This window comes from Triticum dicoccoides, chromosome 5B (assembly GCF_002162155.2).
Source record: "Triticum dicoccoides isolate Atlit2015 ecotype Zavitan chromosome 5B, WEW_v2.0, whole genome shotgun sequence".
Lineage (NCBI taxonomy): Eukaryota > Viridiplantae > Streptophyta > Magnoliopsida > Poales > Poaceae > Triticum > Triticum dicoccoides.
The window spans coordinates 337,241,566-337,251,264 of record NC_041389.1 but is presented as its reverse complement, the minus strand read 5'-3'; the positions used below and the strand labels follow the sequence as shown (position 1 = coordinate 337,251,264).

The 9,699-nt window shown below is 39.5% G+C and overlaps 1 long non-coding RNA gene across 11 annotated transcripts; it reads right to left on the bottom strand.

The window, feature by feature from the left end:
• Window positions 1-3,582: 3,582 nt before the first annotated feature.
• LOC119308780 lies at window positions 3,583-9,488 on the bottom strand. Of its 11 annotated transcripts, none has more exons than XR_005150293.1 (5): window positions 9,014-9,488; window positions 8,798-8,919; window positions 8,176-8,589; window positions 6,461-6,565; window positions 3,583-5,897 (listed from the first exon to the last, which is right to left on the bottom strand). It is a non-coding gene; the product is annotated as an uncharacterized LOC119308780 (long non-coding RNA). The 11 variants fall into 11 exon arrangements; XR_005150288.1 differs by having other exon boundaries at window positions 3,583-6,565; window positions 8,176-8,226; window positions 8,520-8,589; XR_005150290.1 differs by having other exon boundaries at window positions 3,583-3,857; window positions 3,977-8,589.
• Between the last annotated feature and the right edge of the window lie 211 nt (window positions 9,489-9,699).

The following is a 9,699-nucleotide window of genomic DNA, read 5'->3' as shown; positions in this document are numbered from 1 at the left end:
ATACTACTTGTGCATCCAAAAATCCTTAAACCCAAATCTTGTTTTGAGAGTCCACCATACCTACCTATGGATTGAGTAAGATCCTTCAAGTAAGTTACCATCGGTGCAATAAGGCAATAAAAATTGCTTCTAAAAGTGTTGGATCATTTAGTGTAAGAGAAAATTGAGCGTTATACGAACTTGTGATGGCAAAGAATAAAAGCGACAGACTGCATAATAAAGGTTGCTATCATAAGGGGCAATATAACGTGACGTTCTTTTGCACTAAGAGATTTAGCATACAAACAAATAGCGCATGGCAACCTCTGCTTCCCTTTACGAAGGGCCTATCTTTTACTTTATGTATTTACTTTTATGCAAGAGTCAAAGTATTTCTCTTTATTCCTTTTTATTTTCTCTTTTGCCAAGCACCATGTGGTGAGGAAAGATCTAGGCACATATATCCAGTTGGATATGAGTGGGCATGAGTGAATATTGTTGACATCACCCTTGAGGTGAATATATTGGGAGGCGGAACTATAAGCCACTATCTTTCTATGTGTCTGGTTGAGACTTTTTGCTGTATGCGATGAGTGTTAGCAATCATAGAAGACTATATGATGGTTGAGTATGTGGACTTGCCTAAAGGCTCCGATACGTGACCCTTCCTGAAAAGATGATGAATTGTAGTTGCAAAGTTAACTGAGAACATAATTTGTCGGTTTTCAATAGAGTTTATGCTTTATACTTCGATGTTGTGATGAATAGTTACTTGTTCATGAGAAGTTATATGATAAAGTTTTATGTTAAAGTTTGTTGATGTTATAACAATATACATGATGCTTCTATGTCCATATTTTGTTTTTATCGACACCTCTCTCTCTCTCTAAGCATGCGGGCATGTTTTCCGATTCGGTTTTTGCTTGAGGACAAGCTAGGTCTAAGCTTGGGGAGTTGATATGTCCATTTTGCATCATGTTTTTTTACTGTTATTTATATTATTTTTATGTATAATAATGCTTTTTGAAGTAATTCTAATACCTTTTCTCTCATAATATGTAAGGTTCCCACAAGGACGGAGAATACCAGCAGCTGAAATTCTGGACCTGAAAAAGCTGCGTCAGGCTACCTATTCTGCACAACTCCAAATGAGCTGAAACTTCACGGAGATTTTTTATGAAATATATTAGAATTATTGGAGCAAGTAACTACCAAAGGGGCCCACCAGGTGGGCACAACCCACCTGGGTGCGCCCTGGTGGGTTGTGCCCTCCTCGGCCCATCTCCGGTGCCCCTCCTCTGGTATATAAGTCATTTTGACCTAGAAAAAAATAAGGAGAGGACTTTCAGGATGAAGCGCTGCCATCTCGAGGAGGAACTTGGGCAGGAGCATTTTGCCCTCCCAAAGGGGGAAATCATCGTCATCGTGATCACCAACAACTCTCCCATCTTGGGAAGGGCAATCTCCATCAACATCTCCAACAACACCATCTCCTCTCAAACCTAGTCCATCTCTTGTGTTTAATCTTTGTACCAGAACCTTAGATTGGTGCTTGTGGGTGACTAATAGTGTTGATTACATCTTGTAATTGATTACTATATAGTTTATTTGGTGGAAGATTATATGTTCAGATCCATTATGCTAGTTAATACTCGTCTAACCTTGAGCATGATTATCATTTATGAGTATTTAGTTTTGTTCTTGAGGTCATGGGAGAAATCTTGTTGCAAGTAATCATGTGAACTTGATATGTGTTCGACATTTTGATGGTATGTATGTTGTGATTCCCTTAATGGTGTCATGTGAATGTCAACTACATGGCACTTCACCTTATTAGGGCCTAAGGGAATGCATTGTGGAGTAGTTATTAGATGATGGGTTGCGAGAGTGACAGAAGCTTAAACCTTAGTTTATGTGCTACTTCGTACGGGACTGATTTGGATCCAAAAGTTTAATGCTATTATTAGATTTTATCGTAATACTTTTCTCGTAGTTGCGGATGCTTGCGAGGGGGTTAATCATAAGTAGGAGGTTTGTTCAAGTAAGAACAACACCTAAGCACCGGTCTACCCACATATCAAATTATCAAAAGTAGTGAACACAAATTAAACCAACATGATGAAAGTGACTAGATGAAATTCCCGCGTACTGTCAAGAATGTTTTGATTATCATAAGAGACCGTTTTCGCCTGTCATTTGCCTCAAAAGGATTGACTACCTTGCTGCATTTTGTTATCATTACCGTTACTTGCTCATTACAAATTATCTTGCTATCAAACTACTCGTTATTTATAATTTCAGTGCTTGCAGAGAATACCTTACTGAAAACTAATTGTCATTTTATTCTGCTCCTCGTTGGGTTCGACACTCTTACTTATCAAAAGGACTACGATTGATCCCCTATTCTTATGGGTCATCACGCCGCCGCCCACGCTCTTTGGGCCCGCCAGCATCCACCGTCCACGCCCACAGACAAGGAGGAGATGGTCATCTTCGACGACGATGAGGAGCAGCAGCGGCCGTGTGGGCAGAGGAGTACGCATGACAACTCCAGCGGTCGCTCTTTGATTGTGGTCCTGTGCCGCTCTCGCCGCCGCATACCTTGTGCACATTGAGAAAAAAATGATGAATTTTTGTATCTCAATGCTAATTTTGAATTTGAATATGTTTTTTCTAGGGGTTGCTAGGCACACTAGTTGACCCGTTGCGCCAAATGGCGCAGAGACCTCCTGAAGACATGTTGTCGATGAAAATAGTTTCATGCTGCAAGAACCTTCAACTAAATCATGCTATTTTAAAACATGTTTATTACGTTGTTAAATAATAGTCTGGAAAAAGGGAAACTTTGCATAATATGAATATGTTCAGTTTGAAAATATGGGCACTATGATGAGAGAGTAAAGTTGGCATGGTTGTATTTTTTTAGCAAGTTTGGAAACATGGTTATCATGATGAGAAACCAGGCCATGCATATTTTTCTTGCAAAAAAAGGAAAAAGATAAGAAACCTAAGAAAAAAACATGTCTTTGTTGTGCATATACGGAGATATAGGGATCAAGAGGTATTAGGATAGCCCATATGTTATTTAGCCCAACCCACGTAGAGCGATGCCTATGGCCCGTGAGGAGCTGAATATGAAGCGGTAGGGGGCGGAGCCATCGAAGACTATCTATCCCCTTCCTTTCTTTCTCGGTTCGTCAGCCGGGTAACAAATGGCGCAAAGACCCACTGAATCCATATTCAGCATGAAAAGAAATTCCATGATAGTTGTTTTAGTAGCGGGCAAGCATATATGATAACAAATTTAACCCACTTTAATAGAAAAAGAGACTTGTCATCTACAATGAGATACACTTACACATTTTAATTTGGTAGTAGAGTTCCATTTCAAGATCATGTCATGTTGAAAAAATGTGTATTTTTCAGTAATCTCCCGTTGCGCCAAATTGCGAAAAGAACCACACCATACGTGCTTTGAAAATATTCCATTTATCAGTATTGAGCAAGCACATATGGTTACTACTCTAACCAGTATATAAACAAAATGAACGGGGGCTTGTATAAGGATAACCAAAGTTCAAACCTGAATAGGCAAGCACAGTATTGCAAGTAAGAAAATGTGAAACATTGCTAATAACTTGGCTCATATACATGATAGTTTTAGGTCATACAAGCAGTGGGGAAAAGAAAAGCAGTCTATATGTGATGAAGCAAGCCTAAGTCAAATAGGTAATGCCCATACAACCAAATTCATTACAATGGATGGGTTTTGGTCCTAAAACTGAAAAGTAAATATGCATAACAGAAGTGAATCGTAGAATGTGGTTTATACACAGCACGATAGTCTTCCTGTGAGTACAACTTCTACCACACATCGCCTGTAAACCAAAGAAAAGATAACCATGAATTATTTGTACTTATAATAGAGCAACATCACAACAGTTCTAGTTATCCACATTGTTACGTTGCATATATATAAGATAAGTCGTGCATGTACCTAGCTAGAACGAATTAGCCCATAGCATTTTTTAGACTCATTTCGTGTCCTCGGTTTCTTAATGCTGCTGTAATTATAGTTTCTTATCTTTGTTTTCACCGCAGATTTCATGAATCATTTTGCTTCCATAGCAGCAGGGTCTTCTGACATGGTCTCATGTAATAGCCATACGGCTATTTTATCTCCAAAAGATAACGTTGGTGTATGGAAATTACAGTCATCCACATCATGCCACTGTCACATTTTCAGCCACCGGTAGGCCCAAAGTTTGTAGAATAATATCCAACATCATCCTGTGAGGTATTTTCACCATCGGTGGAGCACCCTGTAGGTTTTAGTGGCATGCCATAAATTTGCATAATTTACAGGGAAGCCTAAGACATTTTAGAAATTACTTCATACCTAAGACATAGAAGAATTGGCATGCCATCCTCAAACTATATTCTTTGTAGTCACAATAAAAGCTACCGAATGTGGAGAAATAGGTATGCTAATTTATAAGACGATCGCTACAAAATTTGATTATTAGTAGATGATGCAGGACCCAGACAAAGCTGATTACACATTTGTTGACTATCTGTTGACCTGTGTTGTGATAATAGCATAGAATGACAATCAGAGTAATTGCTTAGCACTATTATTATATCTCAGGCTTCTCCTAGGTGTGTGCCTATCTCTGAAACATACATAGGCTAGAGAGGGAATCCATGACAGAACGAATAAAAAAATAGTCTCCTTTGTCCAAACTCCAAAGTAAATTAGTTAAAGAAGGATTCGAGAGCACCAACTAATAAGCAATTGCATCTATCATGATGAATAAGTACATCACATTCCAACATCTGCTTTTATAAGCTGCAATTAAGCTGCAATCATAGAACTGATTCTCATCCATTATCATCAAATTGAAAGAGAAATTACCTGTTAGTCGCTGGCCAGCCGCCGTGGTTGTATCATACCTGACTCCTCTTTGTTTCCAGCTAGGCATAATTATCCCAAAGAAAAGAAGCATAAATTACTAACTCACAATGTTAGCTAGGCCAACATATATACATATGAAACCGACACAAAGGCTGGACCAATCAACCATTACTTCTGCTGTTGCACAAGCATCTAAGCATATTGAGAAAGGAACCTGACAAACTCATCAGAGCGGATAAAGCAAATACAAATTACTAACAATGACATCAGTTAATGGCATACACATATTTAAAAAAAATGGTGAGCATATTTTCACTAACAATACACACACCAACATCAAAATGAGAAGAAACAGAATTAAGAATATGGCAAGTGAACTTGACACCCGATAAATTTGACAGGCCAATATATGACAACTTGTCATGTTCATATGGCAAAATGCGATACTTGACACAAATGAATTTATCTCTAAAAATGACATAAGGGATGTACTCGATAAGCATGCTAAGATACAGTCAAGCATCGGATGGGTCAATTTGATTCTGATATAGCAATCACAAAAAAATATAGTTCATAACAGCATGACAAGTGAGGTGAAAGCATTGATATATATGAACACTTCACCTTTGTACTGAGAATTAATATTTGTATGCTTTTTCCACTTGCGAAATATTAAGCAGACGATGATATACTGAACTTACTGACAATTGTCAAACTTCTTGATTTATTAGAGATCTAACTGAGGAATATATAGGGACAATTAATAACTTTATCGCTGCAATGTGCGTGTACTCCATTTACACAACAAGTGCCGACCATCAGCCCCAATACTGAAGATTCATTTCATTTTTATCATCATTTTATCAAGAATAGAATAATGCAACAAATTATGCATGTCAAAACGCAAAACAGATTAACCAAATGAACTACTTACGTTATGGCAAGGTCAAGAGCTATCTGTGTACCCTGTCTTGGGATATATGGGCCAGCAACAGCATACTACCTGTAGTATTGTCTAGGCTAATGAGGTAAGATTATCCACTGCTGAGTTACTTTTCATTTTGCTCCTCAATTCAAGTGCTTACATGACAACACATGCATTTTTTTTCAACCTTACAACAGCCCAAATTTTTTCGAACAGGGTTTAAATCGATTTCTTTTGCGAGCGATGCGTACATACAGTTTGGGAAAATAGGTGAACACAGAACAACAACTCCTTAACGAATCAGTAATCAAATGTAACGAAATGATGAGGTGAGAAAGATGGTTCAGCTTGTGTTTGAATCATTCAGCCTCTCATTATTTTGAGAAAATAGGCTTAAGACAAGGTATCATCTATCAGCCTACTTAAGTGAGTTTCGTAATGGAGTGTTTCTTGCAGTTCAGGAGCACACCACGGATTCTTGGTCATTCAAATAAAGAGCTTTTTCTCACTTACTCTATTATAAAATATGATTGCTAGATCACGTACTAAGTGTGTTGAAAAGAGAAGTTATTTTGCAGTCAAAATAAAAAACACGAGTAATCCAAACCAAACCAAGAGCTGAGGTGGTGACGAACACTCACCTCGACCTTGTCGAGCTTGCCCTTATTCAGAGCCTTGAAAAGGGTGAATCCAGCGGGCGTCTCGAACGACATCAATATCTCCAACCAAGCAGCAACTCAACTCACCTAGATCGAAGCACACCACACAACGAAATCAAACAAAGACCAAAAATTGCAAAGACATGAGAAATGATCAGCATGGCAATATTGTTCAGCAGTCAAACAGTGCCAAAATGATACATTGAGAAATCTATATTGGCATATAACACATGAATATTCCAACGTTAGTCCTATCTGAAGCCATCTTCAGTTGAACAGAGAACCAATAATATGATCCATCAGAACCAAATGCTTTAACATCCACATTCCCCTACACCAGATAAACGACACTGAAAAGCTCAGGTTCATAGTTCTTTTGTTAGAAATAAATCGGTTCACCATCAGCATTAGACATGAGTCAACATCATGATCGCCTTGATGGCAAATGAAACATGCACAAAACATCATCCTCCCTCAAAGCCGATACAAAAACGACAGTCTCACTGATTTGATCTGAATAATGAACACTACACATTTATGCACGAAGAAAAAGTTTTTTTTTGCTGCAAATAGATGAATCAAAGTAAATATAACTTTTTTGTCCTGTAAGCACCAAAAAAACTCTGGGTACACACAATCGAACTGTACTCACGGGAGAACAGATTTCCTTGGTACAACAAGTGCAAAAAAAAGGTTAGCTCGTGAGAAGCTGCTTCCTATTTTTACAACATGACCAACAGAAAAAATCAATCCTCAGGCATTCTGAATTTGATTCAAATGCATTCGAAATGCACGCCTGATCATCAATAAAGTTCTTTAGGTACATCATTTATTTTGAAACAACATATACTTTTGAGTTAGTTTTAGCTGTTCAATGCCTGAACCAAACAATGATTATCACTATTAATCCATACATAACAATAATCATAGCTCGAGTGCTTAGCTGTGTATGACCTATGTACATGGTTAGAAACCTATGATACTTCACATGTTAAGGACTCCTGACCCGTATAGATGAAAATGAACCTTCAGAATGTGATATTACTTGTTTCTTTTCCCAGCAAAACAACTCATGGCTTTTGTCCGTCCTTAAACAACTCCCCATTGCTGCTTCTTTTCTAGCTTTATAATAGAATAAACCACCCAGGAATTTTAGAGAACTCATGCGTACAATATGACAACTTATTAAAAGACAACATTGCCTAGCATGATTTAGAATTCACCACAGAATGTAAAATTGGTAATGGTTACCAAGATGAAGACATCATATAATGCATCTTCTGTAAAGCAAAGAAACCACACATATATCTTTTCCCTTGAAACTGAATGAACCGCAAGACCAGCCCAAAAGGACATTCTACTACCAATATCCTCAAATCAGCAAAATAAAAATAAGCACCATATTTTCACTACCGTTCAAACATGCCTCACTGGAGTTGAAACATAAGTAAAGCAATAGTTTCTTCCCTCGAACTCTCACACACACCTTTCAAGAGCAAAACAAACTTTCTACACACTACCATTCAAGAAACAACAAGGCCGCAATAATTCATCATGTTCATGTCAAAACCTACCAACTCTTCTTTTATGCATTAAAATGATTTATACCAACCACAAATATCCGATTGTCCATTGCATCAGACAGGTTATGTGCATAATGCCATTGTAAAAAAATAATATAAGAATGGACTGCATACCTTTGTTATGGTGATGAGAGAAAATAAACCCTGCTTCTCGGCATTTTGGATCTAGGTAAAAATGGCAAATTTTAGAAATGCTAAATGTTAGGAACCACTATGTGATTCAGATTAATGTTCTTAAATTATTTTATGTACCAGTTCTCACACTGTCTATCTAAAAATGGCAAATTTTAGAAATGCTAAATGTTAGGAACCACTATGTGATTCAGATTAATGTTCTTAAATTATTTTATGTACCAGTTCTCACACTGTCTATCAATCTCCTGATATGCTCAATGAATAGCAGAGAAAAATAACTGCAGAGGGGAGTACGCCCTGCTTGTCAACTTAGGTTTCTTTACCTCGGTTGGCTCCTGACATTGTTGTCTTTCCCAGCTTTAGCCTTCTTTTGTCCATAGCAGTAGTAAAATCCTATATGGCCAACAAAATCAAAAGACCCTTTACTAATCTACTGAACTCAACGAAATCAAAAGACCCTTTTACTAATCTACTGAACTCCACGACATCAATACAACAAAAGAATTATGGAGGCTCACAAAAGACATGGCCTAGTGGTCATATGCAAGGCTTGTGCAGTTAGGCAAAACATCAATAGAACAAAAGAATTATGGGGGCTCACAAGAGACATGGCCCAGTGGTCATATGCAAGCTTGTGCAGTTAGGCAAAACATTTTGAATGATTCGTAGATTTAGCAGTTGATAGCCAAATCAGCAGCATAGATCATAGCCAAGATCTGGTCCCTACAACACGAAGCCTCAAACCTGTGAGCAGATCGGGCCAAGAGAAAAAAGAACAACACTGAAACGGAAAGGGATCGTGAGACAGGATGGAGACCTGGAGGTGGACGTTCCTGTGCAGCGCCGCCGCTAGCCGTGGCGGCTTCCCTCGCCACCTGCTCATCCAGTTCTCCTGCATGAAGGAGAGAGATGGAGCCGGGTCGGGCTGCTCCTTCCCCTTGTTCCGGCTGCTGCACTGCTAGGTGCGGAGAGAGAGAGAGGAGGAGGAGCAACAAGGACGCAACGAGGAGGCAAAGACGGGTAGCGGACCTCCTTCATCTTCGGCACAGATGCACCCCACCATAACTGGAGCTGCTCTTCTCCGGCACGGATCCACCATCTGTGTACACCTATGGTGGTGGGGGGGATGGGTAGGAGGCCATGGAGAGGCTCCTAGTGCAGAGGCCATGGCGGAGAGCGAGGAGGAGGGAGGGGCTGTGGGGATCGAGGGGAAAGGGGCTAGGGTTGTGCGGCGGCTGGTGTGGATCGGGACGACCAGGGGAGAGGATGGGATTGGGTGCGGTGCGAGCACGCGGAGCGGATTGGACAAAGCGTTTTGCACGCAGAAACAAGCAACCCAACCAATGAGTGCATGGCGCGAGCCCACCCGTCATTGGCCAGCAAAAATAACTGCGAGGTGAAAATGGGTTTTACTGCTGTGAAGATCTAACGGTTCAAACTCGCCCGAAGGTAGATCCGACGGCCAACGAAGGCCCAATCGAAGGAGCATCCTGGAACTGAGTT